We start from the raw sequence: 11,293 nt of genomic DNA on the forward strand, positions 1-11,293 counted from the left end.
GACAAAAACTCCCATTTGTCAGGGCCTTGTTTTCACCCCTCCTCTCACACAAAAGGGTGTTTGACGCTGCTGATTTCCAGGTGTGTGTCCTTGTGCTTCTCTCCTCTCCGAGTTTTTGATCTTTAGAATGAGGATATCTTTTGGAAAGTGAGTTATTTTTATCTCATCCCTCTTTTGACACTTTTTTCAAGGCCTCACAAGCGTTAAAGGTTGAATCAGATTTGTGTGAGCTGTTCATAAACGCACCAGAAAGATGAGTCTCATTTCCTGGAAGTCAAATAACAACATTTTGGGTTGGTAAAGTGTCCTGAGCACAGCAAAAATAATGAGAAAATAAAAAGATACAGGCAGAGAGCAGGGTCTCTGCAGATGCAGACAGCACTGTACACTAAATGATTAAAAGAGAGGTGATGTACATGGCGGTGTAGTGGCACAGGTAAAATAATAGCAGGGTTTAGGTTAAGGTTTGCACATGAATGATTACATGTACTTGCTCAAAATATTTTTGTCTGTATCCCTAAAAAGATAATATTCCTGTGAGGGAAATAGAAAATATGCAAAAGTACAAAGTAGTCTCTGTTACTTTCTAACTGTTGATGTTTAATGCATTATCAGTGGCAGGTATTTGATTGAAAAGGGTTTCTCTTTCTCCAAATATTCAGGCTAAATAACTCCCAGCTCCTGTGCTGTTCTGCTCAGTGGTCACTGGTCACCTCCTCAAAGCAGTGCCTGCTGCAACATTTCGTCCATATGTCATGATTTTCAGTGGCCCATTTGTGCTCAAAATATAGATAAAGAAGAAAGAAAGAATGTGGTTTTGTTCTTCAAAATATATAATGACAAAAATGGCTCAAAGAAGATGCCACATAGTGCATTAGTGTGCAACCATGTTTGATGAGCTCCAGTGTGTTTCCTGGGTCAAGGTCACACACTGGTCTTAGTGTTTCTCTCTCTGACCAGGAATCTGTGCTTTTCTTCTTTTCTTTCAGCCTTGCAAAATTCAGTAAAAACCCCAGTTAAGACACACATTCTGAATTTATATGCTGTAAACATGTCCAAAGAATCAGGCATATCCCACATGTCTTAATTGGAAAATACTATATTCAGGAAAAGGCCCAATTCCGAACATCCAAATGAAAAATATTATGTACATTACCTGTATCAAATTCAGAATATAGTAATTTTCTAAATAATAGTGGAAAATTATAGTGTGCACATAAACATAGTCAGTGTTGATGAGTGTGCATATGTCTTTTCTTAAATCAGTGAGTTTGCAGACTAATAATGCAGTAATTTAAATTCCATTATCAGGTCAAACACACTGAAAAAGTGACGGACGAGGCCCGTGGATTGCTTAAAGTGGCCATCATCCCAGTGCCAGACAGCACTGCAGGAAGGGACGGGCAGCAGGTGGGAGTTGACGTGACAGACTGCTGACCATGCACAAATCATCAAGGTCCTTTAGGAATCCGGAAAGTTTTCTGGAGTTTGGCAGTTTTTTTTTTTTTTTTTTTTTGTAGAAACTCATTCCAAAAAAAAAAAAATGCACAGAACATTATGCAAAAACTAGGGCACCATAAAACAAAATTATACACTTAATACCTTGTACCATAATCCAAAGTTCAGAGTCAAGTTGAAAGAGACACTGTGCAAGTTACCATGAAGTTCAGGCTGCGCTTTAGGAATCTGTTGAGGTGGAAGTTAGAAATCACTTTGCTGATTTGAATCCTTTGCTTCAAAGAATTGCAGTCTTTTAAAGCTAAATTAATATGTCATTGTGACTTTACGCCACTGGTTTGTCTATCAACAGTTCAGTCTGTCCCTGTTTCAACCAGGGAACTTTCAGTTCAGTGCTAAAGTAGACTTACAGAAGCAGCAAACGTCTCTTTAGTCAGTGACAGTGGTGATTAATTTGTTAATGTACTTGTTACAAATATACTTATTACACCAGGACTATTCATCTTCAGTAGCAAGTGGGTCACACAGAATACTGTCAATTATTTGTTAATAACTTAAACAGTATAATGTTAATAGATATATTACTACATGGGATAAACTAGACTTGGGTAGGGATGAAACTGTAATTGGTTTCACAATGAACTGCAATAAGGTTTCTGATGATTAGTATTAATATTTAAAAATTTAATTATCGTGATACTCGTGTTTAATTACCACGCTTTGAAAAACTCACAGTAAATAATGTTACTAATGTTAACATCCCAAAGGACATGAAACCATTTCAAATTCTTGAGGGGTGTCAGTATAAAAGTTGGTGAAATGATTTTAGTGTGTATATCAGTACTTTTTCAGCTCATTTTAAAGGGATAGTTCACCCAAAAATGATGCAGCGCCAAGGTTGGGTTTAGTTTTTAGTCCACAAAACACAGCTAGAGTTTCACAGGAAAACAGTGTTGCAGAATCTCCCAAACAATCAAAACGAGTGAACAGTGACTGAAAAAACAACTGAAATAAAAAAATAAATAAAATACTTCCATACTGCTTGTCTGGTGTAATTCAAGTCTCCTAAAACCCCAACATGCCAAGTCAACTTTAACAATACCGTGATAATAATAACCGTGATAATTTTGGTCACTATAGTAATTATATGAACTTTTCATACCGTTTTATCATCCCTTTTCTTTCACTTTAATTGTACATTATGACCAAGGGCCCATTGACTCAGTTAAAAACATGCTAGCAGTCCCTGTACTTCCCTTCTCTGTTCCTCCAAGCCCTCAGGAAATCTGGCAGTAAACTCGCCATGATTTGACTTGTGGTGTCTCTTCATGTTGTATTCATCACAGCAGTGCATCCACTGTGCAATAAACACACTGATTTATTACTCGTTGTGGTAGGCAAAGTGAACAAATACTGGAATTGCCGATTTTCACAATAAAATTTACGTCCCTTTAGCTTCGAGACAGACATTTTGAAGCTTGTAGTTTGTTTAGTTGATGCAAGTTTCTCCGTGGCTTGACTGAGCGAATGGCAGGTGCACGGCAGGTGTTATCCTTTTGCAGCCAATCACGGCCCATGGGTGCTTTAAAAGATGTATCCCATACTGTATTGGTTCAGATTATACAGTCTATGGTTCAGATGTCTGAAAGTAGCTCAGAGATCTGTACCTTAGTTTTATTTATCATTTCACTCGTGTGCCAGTCTGGTTTGCAGGCAGCCTCTTGTGGGCCATAGAAGAATTCAAAAGGGCCGTGTCCGGTCTGCTAGTTGAATAGGCTTGTACACCTTGAAAATCTGTAGCACCATAAAAATGGCAGCCACATTCATATCTACTCAATCTCCCCTGAAATCTATTTAGATGTGTTAAACCCTGCTATAAAGCCTGCTATAAAAAAAGGTAAAACCTGCTAATGCTCCATAAAATTGTTTAAGACCTGCTGCATGAATTCGCAGGGACTACTTTTCCTGTTTCCTTTGGAGGAGAAGACACTCATCAAAAATGGTCCTTTCTCACACTTGTGTAAACGTCCTGAGAGACAGATGGAAACTTTGGGATCTCAACTAGAATTTAAAATAAAGTTTTGTGGGTTTGAACACTGTTTCACTGCACAGCATAAGTTCATGCTGACTGTCCCACTGGCCCACTTGCAGGGTTAAAGTATGCAGACAGAAATATTCATCGTATTGCAACAATTCAAGCCTAATTTAAACTGTTGAACATTTATGACTTCTGTTTTTTGCTCACCTGAAAATACTCCAAGTTTACTGCATGTCAGTGATGTTGAGTTATTGACAGGTAATATTTTGAGAGGCTGGCAGGTGTGCATTAAAACCATATAACACTCTAATAGTTTGGCTTTTTTGAAAATCATCCACTACCCAACTTGTAACCATAGAAAATTAAAGAACACAACTGTCAAAGCTCACACCATTTCCTAACCTCTTCCGTGCATCAGTGGACAGGCTGCGCGATGTGCTGCTTGCTTGAAAAATCACTCGCGCTGTCTTATTTCAGGGAAGTTTTACGCACCTCCAACCTGTTTTATCTGGTTAAAATCAATGACATCCTTGACATTTCTGTTTACCCTCATCGCAGTCAAAAGGGAGGATGAGAGATTAATTAATGAGGTTGAGAAGAAGTGGCACCTTTTACATGATCCAAGGAATATTCTCAAAAAGAATGAGGTTGAGAAGGAACAAAGGGAACTTTTGTGAGAGACAAGTAAGTAAACTTTACTCCAACTATATAGAAATGAGGCTGATTTAAGAAATTTCTATTAGTTCTGAATAAATAACTTAGACACCTGATTTACTCATTTACAGACGGAGGAATATCAACTGTGACACCACTCGTATATGTAGACAGCTGTTTGTTTGCATTGTGTGTAGTTATGAAGTGGTGTTACTCGTTAACAAGTGTGGCAAGCCAGCTAAGTTTGGATGTAAAAGGGATGAGAATTATTCCTTGTCATGACAACAATAAGCTCTTACTTCATAACTTTTGATCTTGAGTGTAAAGCTTTCACCAAAAAATCTGCAAATGCTTTTATTTCCTATTGTTGGCAAATGACCATGGTATAAGAGGGATAATCAACCTGTAGGTGTGTGTTTAAACGGTTTGAAGTCACTTAGCCTTCAAACTGTTAAGCACACACCTACTCATCAAGCTGATATTTACATTTATTGTTAGGCAGCGACCTCGAGAGGTTGTAGTTATAATGGCTAGAGAGGTATTAAGAGCAAGAAACTCCAGTCCCTTGTCATTTCCTAATTGCAGCAGATGTTTTGCCACCACTCTCGGCGACTCATACAGACGTACACGGTACCTGTTAGCAGCTGTAAGAGACGCGCCTGGCTTTTGATGGAGTATAAAAGGGGAGAAAGTCTGTGTCTGGAGGAGGTTGGATGGATGGATGGATGAATAGTGCAAACACAGGAATTTCGCCCAGGAGAGCAGCGTCCATGTCCCATGTGAAATAGAAACTTTAAAAACTTTAAACTTCGAAAACGTTATGCATTATATTATGTTATCTACTTCACACAACTTACATCACATGACTTATTTTAACCTTAACCATGATCTTTTCCTAATCCTAAACAAATACTTTTGGTGCCTAAACCTAATCATTTATGTCTTTGAATAGCAGCAAATCCATCTTTTCCTCCTTCCAGTTTAGATGGAACCTTTAACATGTGGAAAGAACTGGGGATATGTGATATAGGTGATTTGTATATAGATGGAATATTTGCTTCTTTCAAACAGCTTCGACAGAAATATGGTCTACCGCAGAACCAATTCTTTAGGTTCCTTCAAGTCAGAAATTCTGTAAGAGTACATCTTCCACAGTTTGAAAAGGCAGGCCCAGATAGGTTGGATGACTGGTTAAAAGAGTTTTTGTCTTATGCTTGGCACTAATCATGAAAATTCAACTCTACTCAAAGCATTTCAACTTCATTCTGGAAATTCTGACTTTTTTATTTGCAGTATTTCAACTATTTGTGACATTTTGTCACCAGTCTTGACATTTTGACTTTGTTCCTGACCTTTTAAATTTTATTCTCGACATTTTGACTCTATTCTCAACATTTCATCTTCATTCTTGCAATTTTGACTCTACAACATTTTGACTCTATTACAACATTTCAACTTTATTCTTGATATTTCAACTCTGCTCCTGAAAAAATACCCTTCCTCCTCTCATATTTTGTTCCTCACACCTGGCCCTAATATAAAGGTTACTATGTACTTCCAGAACCACTGTTTACTGTATTATTTAGCTCAAAGTACACTGTTTTATTTCCTGCAATCTTTCATATTTTTACCCTGACTTTGGTGGTGTAGTGTAGCGGTTTACAGAAAGAGTCTGTGAGGAAAAAAAAACGAGACCAAAGTTCCTCTGAGGTGCTTTTCTTCTTCCTCTGATGTGTGCAGTGATCAAACATGCTATCTTCATGCTGCTTCCTCCCGTCATTATATGTGAAAGTACAGAGGGGGCACTTTTCAGAAGCTGTTCTTTTCTGTCTAGTTATTTCACTGACTTCCTTAGGAAAATCAGTGAAAAAGAAAGTGCATAGTGAAGCAGGGAGAATTTATATTTTCATTGAAATCCCAGGACTTAAAAGCCATCCATTAGTGATGCAGGTATTCCACACTGGGCCCCGGCATCCTGAAGCAGAAAACATCACACTTCCTAACATCCTGTGAAGATTCACTGAGCTGGTATCAGACGATCTCGCAAGAAACAAATCATTACATTAGATATGAAAAGATTTAACCCAACTAATATTATGCAGAGTTAGCCTCTATTTTGTCTGATTATTAACTAAACTAGCTTAAAAGTGCATTAGATGTTTGCACACCAGGAAAGCCATCCAACTTTAATGTAGTTTTTTTTCTCACAGCCCAAAAGACCTGATTAAAAACATCAATACAAAGGATACAAATGCAGAGAAACAAAGAGCAAAGAGGAAGACTACTTTTTAACAGCACTTTTTGTGCTTTATGTGCATATTACACAGCCTCATTAAAATGTGACATTATTCAAGAAATTTTATTACCACCATTCTTTGAACCTTGAACTGTTACTTTCCCTCATAAACTATTGGCTGCTGAATTTTTTGAAAATTGATTCATTCATTTTACACACATTGAAGTGTAACCACTTGGTGAACTACATCTTTCATCTCCCGCAATAGACATCATCCCTTGTAACGTTATCTTACCTGAAGTGTTTTATCCAGTGACTCCTGGCTGGTTTACCAGTCAGGAAGAGAAAGAACAAGTACTTTAAGACACGTTGCTGTGTGACTCCGCTACGAAGACACACAGGTGTCATAACTTCAGTGGCTAATGTTGGCTTTTGGAAGAAGAAAGTAATGACATCACAAGACTTCTGGTTATGTAGTCTTTTTACTTATGCATCTTCACAGTCTGACAATTTAACATCTTTGCAACAAATGGGAACTTGTAAAATTATTTTTCTAAAATGACAAATGTGTGATTCATGGCAAATTGGATAAAAAAAAGTCATTGACTAAAATTCAGATTTTTTCTGAATTAAGGTTAATCGGGAGGGGTGTGACTTCACCTCTCTTTTTGGACAGCCCGAGGGTGAAGTTTATTCTCATCGCTCCTGAATTTCTCTCTGTGAGCTTGGCGTATACTTCAGGGAGTGACGAAGTCCAAACATCGACTTATTCACATTATAAATCCATATATGGGTTGACTGCCTGAACTGGTAGTTGTGTTAAAGTGGTGAAGTGACAGCATGTTTTAAACATTAATTGTGCAGTTAAAATCATCAGATATTTGCTCTCTGTCTCCCCATGAGCTTGTTCGTCTGTGCTTGTGCTGTTAAACTGAGTGTAACATGACACAACTACCAGCTGTGGCATTTTCCCCACAATGTTTTTTATTATTTTATTTGAAACATGTATTTATCCAGGGAGAGAAAGTCGTCATGTATAAAGTTACAGAGAGAGAGAGAGAGAGAGAGAGAGAGAGAGAGAGAGAGAGAGAGAGAGAGAAAAAGAAATTTTGTACCCAAAATACTGTAACCTTGATCAGACTCATGCTACCTTCACATGAACTTTGGAATACATTTCTGCAAGGACTGTGGATTTTGTCCCCCATCTCCTCCACAGGAAGCACATTAGAAAGGGGTCTTTAAATAGCCAGTGTGAACAGGAGGAAGCAGAAACTGGTTCAGTTGTATACCCATGTGTGTAGTACTGGTTCAGTAGTATACACATGGGTATATTTTAAGACAGACTTTAAACATGTGAGCCTATCTTTTAAGTTTATAACAGATTAAAAATAGTTTTATATGTGACTTGTGAAACTTCTTTTTTGCATGTGATAAAACACACACACTTACTGAAGCATGTGTTGATGGAAGCCCTTTTGTTTTTTTGCAGGGAAATTGTAGTATAATTCTTTGGGTCTATTCAGGTCAGTCACATATTTACTATGATCTCATTTATTTATACATTTATGACTAAATGCTCAGGTTCCTCTAGTGGTGGCTGTGAGACTCAAATTGCCCGTGCAAGAGAGCAGAGAGAAAAACGATTTTAAAAGTGTCTGTTTGTTCAGCTGTCAGTGCTTTTTGTAGGTTCTAACTGAATCTCTGTGGTTTGAAGTTTAGTTTCTCTCCTGTGTCCCTGTTTGTTCTTTCAGGTATGTGTTCCATTTTATTGTTTAATCTTCGCTTTTAGTCATAAAAATCGTGTTGAGGTACTGCAGATAAAAACCCAACATTTTCTGATTTAGCTGCTTCATGATAAAAGCTTGTGAATAACAAAAAAAAAAACATTTTACAGCCGCTTGACTCAAGCTTAGGTTATCTTCAGTTAAAAGACATGCCCTCAAGTGTATAGCCCTGTCCATGCTGGACTGACGTGTGGAGTCAAACCGAGTCAAACTAGGCCAACATGTGAATGAAAAATGGGCACAAGTTTTGTGCAAGTAAGCATTGGTCTTCTTTTTGTTTTTCTATCTGCTTTTAGCACTGTACCTCCTTCTTATACCCATAAAAGTTTGCTTTAGTGTTGCCTCCTCTTTAATTTACAGTACATTACTACATTTCTCTACATTCCATATTCACATCCCTGTAACTGTGAGACCTTTGTTTAAGTCCAGGTTAAATAAACGGCCAAACGAAATCATTTAAAGGTCAAAATTTATCTGTGGTATCTTCATTCCGTTGGAGCGATCAGACTAACATGAGGAGACATTTCACCTCGTCGTTCCAGTTCCAGCCAGGCAGTGACAGGCTCAGACAACAGGAGAGGATGTACAGAAAGGATAAGACAAGAAATAATATGCAAATTTGTAACAAGGAGACGCCAAAACACGGCGAGAAGCAGATGTAGGATACGTGTGGGTGGAAGTGAGTGTTTGGAGAAGGGGAAGTGTTGCCGCTGGTTGACAGGAGCGCAGTTGGCGGGGCTGGAACAGGAGGCCTCATGACAAGCCGCCGCAGCTTCCTGTTTGCCCACAGAAAGACGCCTGAGGAGCGAGAGAGGGGAGGATGGAGGGAGGAGAAAAACCAGTGAAGGAGTCACAGCTGGAGCGAAAGAGCAGACACACACCTGCCTGACAGTGAGGCAGAGGGAGAGGAGGAGAGAGTGGAGTGAGGAGGGATGGAGGGAGGAGGACAGTGAAATGAGGGTCAGACAGGAGATGAACTGGACAGTAATGATCAGTGCATTTCTTAAAGTGAGTCCATGTTGCAGTAATTTTTCCTTCTAAAGCCTCTTTAATGGTTTTGTTTAAATATTTAATCTAATATTTAATATTAGAAAAAGTTTATTGGAAACATCCTTCTTTCAATTAATCAAACAATCAAATACATCCATATTTGTAATGATATTTGAAAAAATAAATCAGATGCTTTATAAAATAGCTAGTTTTAGCTAGAGTTTAAACAGGACATTATAAGCCACTGTTTTCTGTTCAATGATTTTGCAAAACATTATTTTCTTAAGGGCTAAAAATGAACCAAAAAATATTTTAAAGAAGTCTTTTATTATGAAGTGCATTCAGCATTTTAAACTCAGACAATCTGAGCCACAATTTATCTCATGTTTTAATGTTTAATGATTTGCTTTAGGTATTTTATGTGTACTACAGCTTCAAGTTTTTTTTCAGTACACTACTTAATAAGCAACCTGCAAGCCTACCTAGGTAGTGCAATAGAAATTATTTTATTTTTTATATATATATATATATATATAATTATGTTACTCATTTTAAAATGAGTTTTCGTGTCTTCGTCTCACAGGGCATTTGCAATATTTTGCATATCATTTTATTATATTTGACACCTTTGTTTGTTGTTTTAATGAATTCTTCACATTTGCCTTCTTATTGTGTGTCTGGTGTACTACTGTACAGTACTGTTTTGTATAGTATTTTTTGTATTGTATTGTGTTTTTTTTTTCCCTGTAACATGTACACTGTAGCGTGCTTTATACATAGTGTCTATATTGTTTTTATGGTGTTTTGCTGCTCTTTTTTTGTTTTGGTGAGCCAAAGTCCAAAGTCTTGTTGAACAATACTAGTTGTTAGGGAGATCAGTGAGAATAATCAGAATCCATCCATTTTTGAGGTTAAATCACCTAAAAAATTGATGGATTCTGGCTGACTGAATAAGCATCATGTTTCAAGAACATACAAATATAATTGTGCTACAGTGCAAAATTTATACATGACAGTCCTCCATTAAAAAGAATCACAGACAAGAAAATAAGTTTTGTATAAACTCTAAATGTCAATAGTGTGAAAAAGAAGGTAAATGTCATATAATTAAAATGATCCAGAGAAACATTTACAGGTCAAATGGTTAAAGGGGTTAAAGTCAAACACAAAACATTTACTGTAGTAAATGGTGATGGGATCAAAAACATGGTTTATTAAATTTGACATAAACATCTGCTGCAGTTTAGTATTTTTGTTTTCCTAATAGTACATAAAATCTGCTTTTCAAGCCAACATGTGTATCACTCTCTGAAAGCAGCAACATTTTCTTTAATTTGAAGAAACATTTTATCATAATTACAAACTAAAACACAGACAATATGTACATTATTTGTATATCTGTATTTATTCATGCAGATTCTGCTGTGATGTGAATATAAACTATGGTCTGAGATAGGAAGTGTTGTGATTTACCAGATAACTGTAATAATTAAACATAAATAAATATTGATACACATGTTGTAATACAGTGTAAATAATCCAACACATCTTTAACATACTAGATGCTCTTAAATCAGTTCCAGTTAAGGCTAAAGACTCCCTACACGTGTATTTTGAGCATAATTCATTTGCTAAAAAAGAGACATTTTTATTTTTATTTTTTATAGAAATGGTGATAATATTGTTAGTGTGAATTTTGTCTGACTATGATAAGTGTTTAGTGAGAATCAGATATCATGACAGCCTTAATCTGAGGAAAATACACCACCCTTGGTATTAGGAAACCCTTTGATAATATTACAATAGTGCACAGCCTTCAAGCTAAAAAAACTAACCTGTTTCTCTTAGTTTGTGAAATAAATGTTGACATGTGGAAGATGTGAGGTTGTCAGCAGACGGTGGTGCTACAGTACAGAGTATTAGAGGGAAACAAAGTGAAACAGCTGCAGAATGAGAGCAAGATAGACAGAGATGAACAATGAAAAAGACTTTACATCACCTTAAAAGTCTCTATTTTTATCATTATGTTTTTTAACCGTTTATCTCTACGTTTCATGTGTGCATCTTACCCATGTGTAAAAAATAAAATATTGACATAATTTTAATGATGCACATGCAGTAATATTGTGTAAA

This window comes from Lutjanus erythropterus, chromosome 15 (genome assembly GCF_056507025.1).
Source record: "Lutjanus erythropterus isolate fLutEry1 chromosome 15, fLutEry1.hap2, whole genome shotgun sequence".
Taxonomy (NCBI): Eukaryota; Metazoa; Chordata; class Actinopteri; order Lutjaniformes; family Lutjanidae; genus Lutjanus; species Lutjanus erythropterus.